We start from the raw sequence: 14037 nt of genomic DNA on the forward strand, positions 1-14037 counted from the left end.
CAACTTTGTACTTTATTCTCTGTAGTGATTCTTGATGCCTGCATACTATTTCACTAAGACATATGAGCAGAAGAAGATAATTAAGATGATGTTTTGGGGACTGTTACACTTATTGATCAGTGAAAGATGTTGGAACTATGTGACACTTACTCCTTTTTGTTATTAAACAGTATGAATAGAACTATTTATCAATACTGGTATTTTAGGAGGCACCATTTAGGTTTTAGAGAACTGTGCCAAATACTTCTAGAGAAACAGGGAGGGGTCCTACTGTTTGCCCCACTTTGAACAGTCTTTCACTGTCTATAATTTGCAAAATTCAGTCAACACTCAATATATAGTCCAAAGGGAAAAAAACAAGTTAATCCATTGGAGCACAGAATCAGTCTATACAATCACATATGTGCATCCTCATATAAACGCATACAGAGCTAGATGGATTATTTCAATTTAGGAAGGGGCTATGCTGGGTCAGAATAAAAGTCTAAAATAGGTTACTGATGCTTCTTCATAATACTTTTATTAGTTATTAGTTTTAAATACTTTTACAAGCTTTCAGTTTGTGTTATATGGCCATCTTCAGACAGGCATGCTTTTTTTCTGTAGCTTTCAATTAATTCTTATCCATTAATTTTTCCTCTTATTTTTCAACTATGAAAGCATTTAGCAGCCACTGTATCATGAAACAGCTCCTTTATGACCTCAAAATATATAAAGAAGTTACTTCTTGCATATAAATAAAAAAAATTAACAGCAGCACATGATTTTTATACTGGGTGGCTTTTTTTTCCTTGGGATCTTTTGAGGAACCTAAAATTGATTACACTTAGAACATAGCAATGACTTATCAGGACACACACAAATATTCAAACTTATAAAATCTCAAATCAAACATTCTTTCATGGAGCAGAACTCTCAGAGAACTCCTTCAACACTTTCACCTACAAATAACCAAGAACTATTTTGCTAGTAATGAATCATTGTTTGAGAAGAACTTGTGTGGAGTAATAAAAAGAAACATGAGAAAATAAACTCCTCATCCTCTGGTTTTATAATGAGCAGAGTAAAAGGCTAAAAGCACACACCTAACAGTAAACTGGTGATGACAAAAACTAAAAGCCCATTTCCAAGCCATGCTAATGTTTATGTGAATAATTTTAGCTGTAAATGTGGTCTTTTAGGAAAAAAAAAAATCAGGAATCATAGAAGTCTGCATTCAGGTTATGCTGTTTAATGAAATTTTGAAATGCACAGATTTTTTTACAGTGTACACAGGAAGCTGAGATGCTGCACACAGAAGGTGTCAGTTACTATCGAAAAAACCAGAAATAGCTTCAGTTCTATGTAGCATAATGAATAATAAATATCAATACAGGAAGTTTTTATGTCCACCAGGAAGCACTAAAAAGGAAACAATTCTAATGTACAACCTTAATTAACAAATAACAATCCTTTCTGATGAATTGCACAATTTGAAGACAAAGCACAAATCATCTCATTTCTATTATAGCAAAAAAAAAAAAGGAGAAACTGTGTCTTTGATTATGTACAATATATAGTAATAATTAGACTATTGCTGCTCCTTTCACTTGACTGAGAGCTTTCCAATCATTCACATGAGTTCCAGCATCATTAGATTATACAGATGGCTGCATCTTTCTCTAACTTCTTGCTACTTTTATGGCTCACAATTATCCAGAAGTGCCCCAGTAGCCTGAGGCTACTGACAGGACCAGCATCCCAACTATCAACCTGATGCAATTTCTGTTTATCAGAGATACAGTAACTTTAAAATACAAACAAATTGTAGAAGCTGTAGAAACAAATTGCAGAAGTTACAGACATCAACAGAGAGAAGCTCATTGACATCAGCAAAAACCAGACTGGAAGCAGAATTTGTGCAACACACAAGGGGACTTGGTGTAGATGCTTAAAATAAATCAAAGAAAGGACTAGTGGTGGTGCTTAGTGTTTTAGTATGTATACACCCTTTTGCATGCTCTTGATGAAGACAAGAAAAAACAGAAAGAGGAGGAAAAGCCCTCCTTTTAGATGAAGAGAAGTAAAATCACCTGAAGGGAGAGAAAAGAGATGTTTCAGAAAATAAAGCAAGGACGATGGAAACCAGAACAAGCTCACAAGGCAGAAATTGCAGTTCTGTGACAAACAGAGAGGTATGAAGAAAACAGAAAACATTTGATATAGTCAGATAAATTACCTTCCTCAACTAACCTGTGCTTTGTTAGGCTTTTAAATGTAAACTGTCCCAGGGCACTCATTCAAGCTGAAGAGTGTCAAATTTCCTCTTTTACACAGAACTCCTCTGAGACCTTCAGCAGATCACTATTACCAAAATTGGCTTCTATATAACTAATAATATTTTTGAAAACAACACATAAATCTGTATTTTTCAAAAACTGTAATGAAAGGCACAATGATAATGAAACCACAAAAAATTATACTTTGAAGGTATCAATCCAGAGACCTGGTCATGGGAATGGTTTAGATGGATATTTACTTAAAGCTTTAGTACAATGATGCTGAAAGTGACTGTATTATCAAAGCTGCTGAACAGCTATTTTTGACTGTCAGTCACTGACAGGAAACCATGAAAAGTCAATTTAAAATATTCTTAATGCTAGTTATGGTAGATACATGCATTTCATAAAATATCTGAATAATACATTTTACTTACATACTCAGACTTTTCCTTTCATCATTATTTAACTACATCAGATTTGTTTCTGTTGACTATTCCTTTTAACCAGGTGTTGAGAGTTATGTTTTTTACAGCTAGGCAATGATCACACACACATTGACATGGAAATAACTGAGAAACTACTGTGATGTTAAAATTATCTTGAGATATGATCATTGATGTATGTCAACAATATCCTGAAATAGGTACAAAACTGTAATACATAGAATTAGTTATTAATTATGTGAGTTATGTAAATAAAGCAATGTATATGTACATTTTAAAATGTTAATACATGGAAAAAATAGCAAAAAAGGAAAAAAGGCAGTTATTTCACTTTAATAAATCATTTGTTTCTTCCTTGTATTTATTATAATTCAATATGCAAGAAGACGACCCAGATCACTGCAACTTGCAGCTAATAAAATTTTGTCATTTAATTTTGCAATTCTACTGTAATCACTATAAATGTTCTTGCATTTGTTAGTCTGTTGTCACATTAAATACATGATGCCATGAGAAAGTCAACCTCTTCCACCAAAAATTTTCTGAAAAGGCTTTGGTACCTGTCTCATAACAAAATAACTATTACTGAATGCAAGCTCCACCTTATCTGATATTGTTGACACCTAAAGGGTAAAATTAAATATATGGGCCTAATTTATGAGCAATGCTTCTGATTGCATTAATTTGCATACACCAAACTGTGCATGCCTGCCTAGAAACATAATTAGCCAATCTGCCCAATTAGTCTAGCCTATGTACCTGTTTGCATACATAAACTTACCTTCCTGTATACACAGTGATTGTGCCTGCAAATACTTTGAGAATACTTAATGTAACCTGTTTAAAATTTAGCTTCGAGCAACACTTTGGCAACATTATTGTTTAATAATATCTATATAATGCATGAGTGCCCAATTCAATTGAAAAATGGTATTTTATAGCTAAATTTGATAATCTTCAAACACATTTTTCCAAAACTGTTGAAAAAAGTCTGAGTTACTAAAAACTAATCTTTGAAAGAGCTCTTGCAATTCTCCTCTGATAACTACATTTGCATCTTTAGGAGATTTTAGAGTTATCCCAATTTAGAGATTCTGTCTGATTATGTTTTGCCATGGCCTTTGGGCGACACAATCAGGCTGGGTAAGATTAACATAATCAGAAAAACCACTTGTACCATAAAATCTAAATTGCTTTCTTTAGAGTTGCCTGAATTTCCTTCAAAGCTGCCTTTTCATGTTCAAGCCTCTTGGAAGAAAATCATAGTTGTCAATATACTACTAAGATGTTCCTTTCAAATGTCAAAAACCTCTCAATTCATTACTACCAGTCTTTTTGAATATATTATTTTCACTTGTTTCTTTACTTTGCACTACTCCTAAAAAATAGAAGAAAAATCCATCTGAATAAACACCAAAAACAACTGAATGAAACTGAGATAAATAGAACGAAAATTAACAAGATTAATGTGGAAATCCAAATAAAACATATTTTAGCAATTTTAGCAATTTACAAATTAACATTGTTGGTAAGACATTTGTCTTTATTGAGAACCAATCTTAGTGTAGACTGAACGAGTTAGCAAGTGTACTATTTTCACAAGACAAAAATACAAAGACTGCACCCCAAGACAGAAATCATAGGATCTTAGAACGTTTTAGGTTTGAAGGAACAAACCTTAAAGATAATTTGATTCCAATCCCCCTGCCATGACCAGGGACAGCTTCTCTACAGCAGGTTGCTCAGAGCCCCATGCAGCCTGGCCTTGAACACTGCCAGAGATGGGATATCCACAGCTGCTCTGGGCAACCTGTTCCAGTGCCTCATTACCTTCACGCTGAAGAATTCTTTGCAAGTAAATAATCTAAACCTTCTATTTTTCAGTCCCATCACTATATGCCCTTGTAGAAAGTCCCTCTCCAGACCCCTTGCAGGCCCCCTCTAGGGGGTACTACAAGGGCTCCCTAGAGCCTTCTCTTCTCTGGGCTGAAAAACTCCCATGTCTCTCAGCCTGTCCCTGCTGGAGAGGTGCTCCAGCCCTCTGAGCATCTTTGCAGCCCTCTTCTGCATCTGCTCCATCCCATCCACATCCTTCTTATGCTGGAGGCCCCACAGCTGGGTGTAGCACTCCATGTGGGGTGTAAGAAGAACAGAGTGGAGGAAGAGTATCACCTCCCTCAACCACTGGCCATGCTGCTTTGGATGCAGCCCAGGATACAGCTGGATTTCTGGGCTGAGAGTGCACATTGCCAGCTCATGCCCAGCATCCCAAATCCTGCTGCCTAGGGCTGCTCTCCATCTGTCCATCCCTCTGCCTGCATTGATTTCAGGGGTCGCCCCGACCCAGGTGCAGCACCCTGCACTTGGCCTTGTTAAATCTTATGAGATTCCCATGGGCCCACTTCTGGAGTTTGTCCAGAACCCTCTGGATGACACCCTGTCCTTGAGGAGTGCCAACAGCACCACACAGCTTGGTGTCTCCTCTGCAAGCTTACTGGGACCCATTCAGGTGGAAATTCCTGTCCAACATTATTTATGGATATGCCTACTACAGATCTGACATAGTTCCATCCATTTCCTGTATATTTAACTAGAAAAGATTACATACATATAGCTGAAGCAGATTTCGCTTAGCAAATGCCAGAGAGGTGGAAAGCAATCCTGTATATAACAGATCTTGTTTTCTGTCACAGAAACCATGCACTCAGATTTTCTAAAGACAGAGATGCAAGTTGACCCTTAACATCTGTTATTATTCTATCACAATACCTGTTTAAATTAGCAGATCAATAAAATTACACCAAGAGAAATAAGTGAGGCACATTTGCATAAACAATACCTAGATAATAAGACTATTAAACAAACTAGCATTTACCATTTTTACCATACACCTTTGTTTGCTGTATGACTTCTATGAATGTTTTGCCTTTTATTCCTACCTACTTACAAATCCTACTTGGAAGTCCTGAGCTACAGAAGCTGTCAAAACTTTAGACCCACCCTCTAAGGTAAGAGTTGAACATAAACCATATTCCAATGTCTCTCAGAAACTTAGGCAAGCTGGCCAATGAAGCAGCAAAGCACACTCCAACAGCCCAAAAGTATCTGCACTTCAGACCATGAGAACAGGGAAGAATGGCATGGATTTCCCAGTTAACTCACAGCTGAGTGACTTAGCCTTCTTCCTCCAAAGGACTGAGGTTTTAATATGGCATGGATGAATAACCTTGGCACACACTACTGAGGAAACTACTAAATTGTGAGGAAGAGGTATCAGAAATTAAGTTGGGTGGAACTATGCAACGTAAGAAAGGTAAAACTGCAGACAGAACTAAGATTGTTGAACAAGGTCAGTCAGGAGTGGCAGGAAAACAAACCACAGATGCAAAAAGTCATAAAATCATAAAAGCAAAACCAGAGACAGAAGTTTAAACAACACTGAGGATCAGTCCATTGCAATGAGCCATGGAAGTCAACACGTTATATTTGAACTGTCTGGCCAGCAAAGACCCACTGAGGATCTGGAAAGAGGTGGAGAGCATCATCAGTAGAGTCTAACAGCAAATTAGTCCCAGCTAAATATTGTGCCCAGTGAGCAATAAATAATTTTATACTTTTAGGTAGCATGTATCCTGCCTACAGAGCCTTTGTGCCCTGTAAAACTACTTTAATAAAGTGGGCTAGAAAGCAGATTACAAAAATAGCTTCACAAGTTAAGCATAAACTGGAAGGAAACCTTGGATGAAGAAGGTGTTTACACATGGCAAATGATCCACCTATCACAGGATGTCGAATTTTGCTCTTCAGCACAGTTATTTTGGCCTCCAACGTAGGAGCTGGAGAACAGTAAAGTTACAGAGAAAGGTCTTTCCAATATTTTGATACTGTATGAAAATGTATCCTCATTTAAATGATAAAGATGCTTCCTTTACTGGATACTGTTTTCACATATTGAGATCATACAAAATTACCATTGACTTCATAATTTTTAAACTTATCAACTCACCCACTGTTTTTCGTAATTCAAGTTTTTAGAGGACTTCCTGTACTTCATATAAGAATCGATCTGAACATGACTCCTTTCAGTGGATACTGATGACTTCTTTCCTTTCATTCAACAGATGGTAAGAAACTAAGGATATCCTAACTTACAAAGTTACTTAAGTGTTACTAATTTTTTTAAAGGATTTATTTTTTTATTTTAATCTATAAAATCTTATACATTCTATGACATATCTCAATAATAATCAATAGTTAAATTTTTCACAAATCAAACTGATGGAAATAAAGTTGCAAAGACTTGAGTAACTTGAGTGACTACGTAGGATGCTCACAATTTTAAGTCATTCCAGAACTGAAGCCTCAAAAAATTTAATACACATTTTAGTTGACATAACATATAAGCAATATTACAAAAGAAATTGAGATTCATACACACACACACACCCCACTTTGGTAAAGCAATTATGTATTATTTTAGAAAGATTTTTAATTGTGTATATTAACTTATGAACTCAGACTTCACCTTTTGATCACCAAGATATGCAAATTTCTTTTATAAGTGCTTTTTATGCTAATCTAAGTGCCTGACCTTGTAATAATGCAGTGTTTTAATAACTTCTTAGAGATATTTATTACCTTTTCCCAGAACTGCTTTCATTTTATAAAGCCAAAAGAATTACTGAACACATTTCAAACCTATCATTTTCTACTTTGCAAAGACAGAACATTATATAGATTTTGTGTGTGTACTCGGCCTTGCAGAGTTTACCTCTTTGAATATAAATATATTCACTATGTATTACTTCTACTGGAAAAAGACATCAATTTGTGTGCCAAAGGAAAGCAGACATTTTTCAATGTTTTCTAAAACAGGTAACATAGAAGCACAAGTAATCTCTTTTTTCTTTTACACATTATTTAATAAAGCAGAAACCTTTTTTTAAGGCAGCAAATAGTTCTCTTTAGTCAATAGATGTAATTTTAATAACTATGTCTAATAACCAGAGTATGGTGTCACATGTTAAATTATTAGTAGTTTGCTGAACAGGAATACAAATTCCCTTGTATTTAGAAAAATGTAATAATTTCATCTGATTATCATCACTTAAATGGGGTTCCTATGTATCAGCGTGTTTAGCAATTGCAAAACAGCAAGGTAGGGTAATGATTTAACTTTTTCAATGATTATATATCTATTATTGAGAGAGAATTCAAAGTTATTAATTCAGAATCTGTTTTGCATAATATGATGCTGTCTGTTACCTGCATTTGATAGCCCAATTAAAGGCACAGTTTTCATTAGGAGCATCTTAATTCTTCTGATTGTGGTGGTTTGACAGGAAATGTGTTTCTGGGATGCTGTGGTCAGGCCAATGGATGTTCAGATTTTAATATTGGCACCTAATGTGGCCATTGGGACATTGCATCCGCCTCTGAGCACACGGGGCTAAAGCAGGGCTCTGCCCTGGGAGGCTCTCTTGGGTTCCGGTCAGGGAAAGGCTCAGAGCTCCCCTGCCCGGCTGCGGGCTGGGCGGGGCAGGGGCAGCCATGGGGCCGGGTGAGGTAGGCCAGGCCCTGGACAGAAGGGAGGGGAAGGCCCCTGCAGGATGGAAGGGTGGAAGAGCACTGAAAAGCATCAAGCAGACCCCCCCCCCCACCTCAGGAGAGACAGAGACAGAGCCTGTGCTTGGCTGGCCGAGAAAGAGAAGGGGAGGGTGTGAGCCCGGCAGGGCAGCCGTGAGAGTTCTGAACAGACAGGGCCTCAGATTTTTAACCCTTTTCTTGGATGATAGAAACCTTGCAAATGCTAATCCTCCTAGAGCTGAATGAGAAGAGAGATATAGATGAGATAAGAGGAAATAAGCCACAAGAGAAATAGAGAAGAACTCAAGCAGAAGAGATGATGGAGTAGCTTTTGCTGGACTCTTTTTGTATAGCTATAGGCAGAACCATGTTCCTTGTGATACAGGGACTGCATTCTAGGGGGAGGCAATGCCTCAGAACCAAGAGGGTTCGGTGTGAGAGTGAAAAATATGGGGAGGACAGGTGTCCCAAAGTTGAGACTGTGCCTTTTTAGAGTGGGACAAAGTATCCTTAAAAGTCGACCCTAGAAGCAGCTCTGGTTCATGTTCAGTGTTGAGAGCACTGGACATGAAAGGAAGAGGTCACCATTAGCACAAGAAAAACTCCTTCTCCTCTTGATGAACTGAAGATTGAGTATTCTGAAAAGTGGTGCCGAGAATCGATGAGTGGATTGAGAATCGATGATTTGGGAGATGTATTGTATTGAGAATTTGGGTGAAGAGGAAGAGGAGATGTATTTGTAGAGTTTTCATTTTCCTTGTGTGTTTCTTTTTTTTTTTCCCTTTCCCTTGTTGTTTAGTTAATAAATTTTTATTTCCCTAAGTGAGAGCCTGCTTTGCTTATTCCTGGTCACATCTCATAGCAGAAACCAGGGAGAGAGAGTATTCTCATAGAAGCACTGGCATTGTCCCAGTGTCAAACCATAACATTGATTTATAAAAAAATAAGTGAATGAAAATAATTTAAACATAAAAAGCAAATTTAAATAAATGAAACTGTCAAATAACTAATAATCACTTCTACAACCCAAGGTAGACAAATAGTAACAATATTTTGATTAATATTACTATGAGGATGTCTACTCCTACAACACTCACTATTTTAGGCTGAATTACAGAAAACTTTTCACTAGAAAATAGCTACTTTTCCTATTGGCTCAAAACATTGGCTGCCACAAAAATGTTCTTTCACCACTATAAGAATAAATTGATATTCCACTCATCAGATTCAGAACCCTGCAGAGTGATTCCCATTCAATCTATCTCTCTCATTGCCTGGCAGTGCAAGTTGCACCCCTGCTGCCCACGCTCACAGCTCTTTCTTCCCTCATGCAGAATCAGTCACAGTGTCTGCTTAAAAATAAAGACAGAAAAGAAGGAAGAAAAACCAATTTACAAGCATCACAGCAATCAATATCTGAAAGAAGGATTTCCATTTTCTTCCCTTAATACTATCAACATATATCTGCTCTGTCAATGACTTAAATTTGTCTTCTCTATACTAAACTCTTTAGGTAGGATTACAGGTAGAAAATATCAGTAATTGATCAATTTCAAAAGAATATGTCTGGGTTTTTTTTCTTTCTGAAGAGCAAGTATAGAAGGTAACTAAAGAAACATACTTTTTGAACCACAACGGAAAAACTTAAGCAGAGACATAAGTAACTATATGTCTCTCCAGATTGTATTTAACAATTCTGAGCTCCTCATTACACCTGTGAGGAATAATAAGCCACTTCTACAAAGAATACATTCAAAGTATTCATGTTCAGGGATCTGAATATCCCTTAATTGCATAAGTTACTCAGGGTGGCTTCACAGTATAGCACAAAATCTTGCAGCCATTCATTTTAACAAATGTTCTTTGCTCTTTAGCACAGCTTTAGAGCAAGTGATACTTCCCTGCTCCCCAACCCCTGCTTCAGCTTTTATTGTACAGTACTTAACTCCATTCGTCAGTGTGTCCATCTGTGTGGTTGATGCTGCACCCACCACCTACAGCTCAGCTTCTTAAACCTGCCAGGTTTAATTTATTGTTTTCCCCTCCTCCAGAAGTAGCACAACTCATTTGCCTAAACAGTAAAAGTGGGATTTTTTTTACTTTAAACTGCTATATTACAGGCACTGGGTGAGATAATTCAACTACCCTGAACACGCACTTCCATTAAACAACTTTGAACTGGACTCATACTCAATCTAAATCAAGAATAATTCTGCTAAACAAGAAAACCACAAACAGACATAATAGACCTTTTTACGTATTATCGACTGCCTGGTGCTGAGGAGCAATACAGGGGCACGTAGGAATAGGACAAGTGGCAATGTCTTTACACTGAAAGAGGTTAAGTTTAGATCAGATAGAGAAAGAAATTCCTCACTATGAGGGTGGTGATGCACTGGAACAGGCTGCCCAGAGAAGTTGTGGATGGCCTTTCCCTGGAAGTGTTTAAGGCTTTAAGAAACCTGGTCTAGTGGAAGATGTTCCTGTCCATTGCAGGGAGGATTTACCACCTGATTTTAAGTGTCCTTCCAACCCAAACCATTCTATGAACAAGGCTTGAAATAGGTCAGCTATCTTGATAATTCTAGTGCTGGGATTTTTTGCCCTTAATTCTACAGCCAAAATAATTTCAAAAACATAAACATAATAACATATTTGTGGTTACAGGTTGTAAGACACAGCACACACGGACAGAAAATTGTGTTATGCAATGGTGCTCAGGATTAAAAGTACCATCTATATGGTATTTAAATTAAAACTAAAGAACTATTATCTCAAACTAGTTATGCTATTGTGGTTACCCTAGGTCACTTCTGACAAAGATTGTGATGTTTTTAGATGGTGTTGTTAATCAGGTGCTAAAAGAGTGCTGTTTTACAGTTCATGAGATTTTAAGAGAAATATCTGTGTCTGTTAATCAGTACCTCATAAAAGTTCTGTATTCTGGCACTGGTTAATAGCTATGGCATGTCTTTGAAAGAGAGAATTCCTTTAGATCATGTAGACAACTGTCAGCTTACTGTACTGTAATCTTCCAAGTGCTCCTTAGATAGATGGAAGAGCACCTATCAGCACCGACTTTCTCACTCCTGCAGAGGGAGAGGAAAGGAGAAAAAACAAACAAAAAAGAGACAGAAAGGCCTTTCAGATTGATATTATCTTTTCTGCCAGCAGGATGCCTTCTGAGTTTAAGAATTAGTCTGATAACATCAGAAATGGGAAGATAGAGCTGACAAGCTTTCATCATGTAGAGGTCTGCTCAGATAAAACATATAGCAACAAGTACATAGTAAGATGATAAAAGAGCAAAAATAGGTTGTCAAACAATTAGCCATGGAAGATCATCTGCTGTAATGTACTAACTTATCCTATTGATATTCTTTTATATTGAAAGAACATAACACTTTTCCTTTTTCTTTTTTCTCCTTGCTTACCACTGAAGGCTAAGTTAAGGTCAGGAGTGCTTCTCCTCAGATCGCACACAGCTAGCTCAGGGCAGAGCCTGCCTAGGCAGTGACATCCATGCATGACACAGCAAGTCCAAACCATCAGCAAGTACCATTTCTATTACACACTCACAGGTGTGTGTGCAACAGGTGTGTACACTGTGGTCACACATACTGCCAAATATGAGGAAATTCACTGAATGAGTATCAAAATCTGCTTCGATAAACTTCATGGGAGAAGAGGGCAAAACTCTGATAAAATATAAAACCTACTTCAACAAAGCATTGCACCAGCTAAATGCACTAAAAGAAACAGCAATACCTGCACAGTCTCAATTTTGGCTGCATATTGCTCATGTTTGCCCTTGTTCTTCAAAACTTGACCATATTTTGCAACAATACTGATGTTCCCTAAATGCTGGTTTTAATTTGTACTTCTCTTTTCCTCTGATCAAATCCAAGGATGGTCGACAGTGACTCTCACTGGGGGAAAAGTTCCCTTCTCAATTAGGAAGCAATTTAGCTTTTTTATATATTGCAAGGAATGATTTTTACAGCACGAAAATATTAAAATTTTAAAGAATATATAGTTTGTTTTACTTATTAATCTGCTTTTGTCATAGATATATTATACCCACAGAGATAGGTACAGTTATTGCTGTATTGAAAATAAACCAAACAGTTTAAAACAAAACTTTGCTACTTTCATTGCCATCTATAAATGAAGGTATTTTTAAAACATAAAAGATTATTCATGCTATTGCTCAAGGCAAAAAAATCAAAGATATTTAAAGTGTGAGGTTTTCTAGTCTGATAATTTGCACATATAAATAGATCATTTTACAGATGGAAATTTAATACAAAGCAGACATATCCATGATGAAATATGTGTGCCAGAATATCAATGTAAAAAAAAATTGTAAATAATACTGCCAAAAGTAGTTTTAATAACTATTGTATTGTTATTTCACATTATTTAGCCTAGCATGACATAAGTTCTCTTTTATTACTTATGATGGCATTACATTTCCCCTTATGCCTGTAAGAAAAAACAAATTCAACTTGATTCCATGAAATAATCTGATAGGCAAACAACTGGACATAACTTCTTTCTGCCACTAGGAAGTCAGTAATATTCCAATTTTAATACATTTTCCTTTTCTATTAATGTTCATAAACATCAGCAGTAGAGACTCTTCCTTACTTTTTCTTTCTTCCTTCCTCAATTACTCTAATGTGGGTCCTATAAAATGGTACCTACAGGATAATACATAATCTATTTCTTCTCCATTCAAGCCACCATCAAGCATCTCTTACTGGATATGAATGCATAAATAATAAGCCATGCTGAGTGAAAACATGAGGTACTGTGATGAAGAAAAGTAATATAGAAAAATGGAGAAGAGTTATTTGAAGAGAGAGAAAAACAATAAACAAAACTACAACAAGAATGCTAAAAGAGAAATTCTTAAATAAACAAAAGCATGTTACAAAAGTCAAAACAGCAGTAATCAATATTTCTGGGATGGTAACAAAAACGGAATTGTGGTTCAGCTTTCAGGGCTCTTCTTTGATGTCTTCATTCTGCAGCACACAAAATTTGGAAAATTCTCTGAGTATTTCAAAAACTATTTCCAACTGTTCAGAAAAACTGAAAAATCAGATACCTAAGGCTTCACCTTTTCCTTTGCTTAATTATTTCTAGAGGGTCTACATTTTCATACAACTGGGGCCCTTGCTGGTGCCTCAGCTGGACATCCCTGGTACTCTGCATACCATAACACAATATTGATCCTGATTTAGCTGCCTAATTTCATCTTCACAGTCATGACTCTGCAAAACAAAAAATTCACCACTCAGCCTCATGGCTGAACACGCTTCCAAATACTTTGCTTTAGAAGACCAACCACAAATTCAGCTTTGAAATCCCAAAATCGCAATGCAGTAAGAGTGCTAAAAAATGCTGTGGTTACACGGAAAAAGGAAAAAATAATCTATTGAGAGATGAAAAATGGAAATAGATATTTGCTGCCCCCACTGTGGGCAAATAAAAGAATTTCATCATTTTCTTGGGAAATCATCTGTTTGCAGAAAAGGATTCTTTTTTTATTTTAAAAATCCTGAGAGCAGACAGCATACTTTTTCCAGCGGCATTTTTCTGTCCCTATTTCATAATTTAGCTCAACTTTTATTTTTATTGCAGTCTTAATAGGTTCAGGTATATATAAATAACTGTCTTTTGGTATCTAAATTACTTTGGTAAGACAGTAAATTGTGGACCCTAATTGGACTTGTATCCAG

The 14037-nt window shown here is 36.5% G+C and overlaps 1 protein-coding gene across 3 annotated transcripts in view; it reads right to left on the reverse strand.

The window, feature by feature from the left end:
• Positions 1-14037, reverse strand: part of SPOCK3 (SPARC (osteonectin), cwcv and kazal like domains proteoglycan 3) — a 165661-nt gene that overhangs the window by 65673 nt on the left and 85951 nt on the right. The window lies entirely within an intron of this gene.

Source organism: Agelaius phoeniceus, chromosome 4, assembly GCF_051311805.1.
Source record: "Agelaius phoeniceus isolate bAgePho1 chromosome 4, bAgePho1.hap1, whole genome shotgun sequence".
NCBI lineage: Eukaryota > Metazoa > Chordata > Aves > Passeriformes > Icteridae > Agelaius > Agelaius phoeniceus.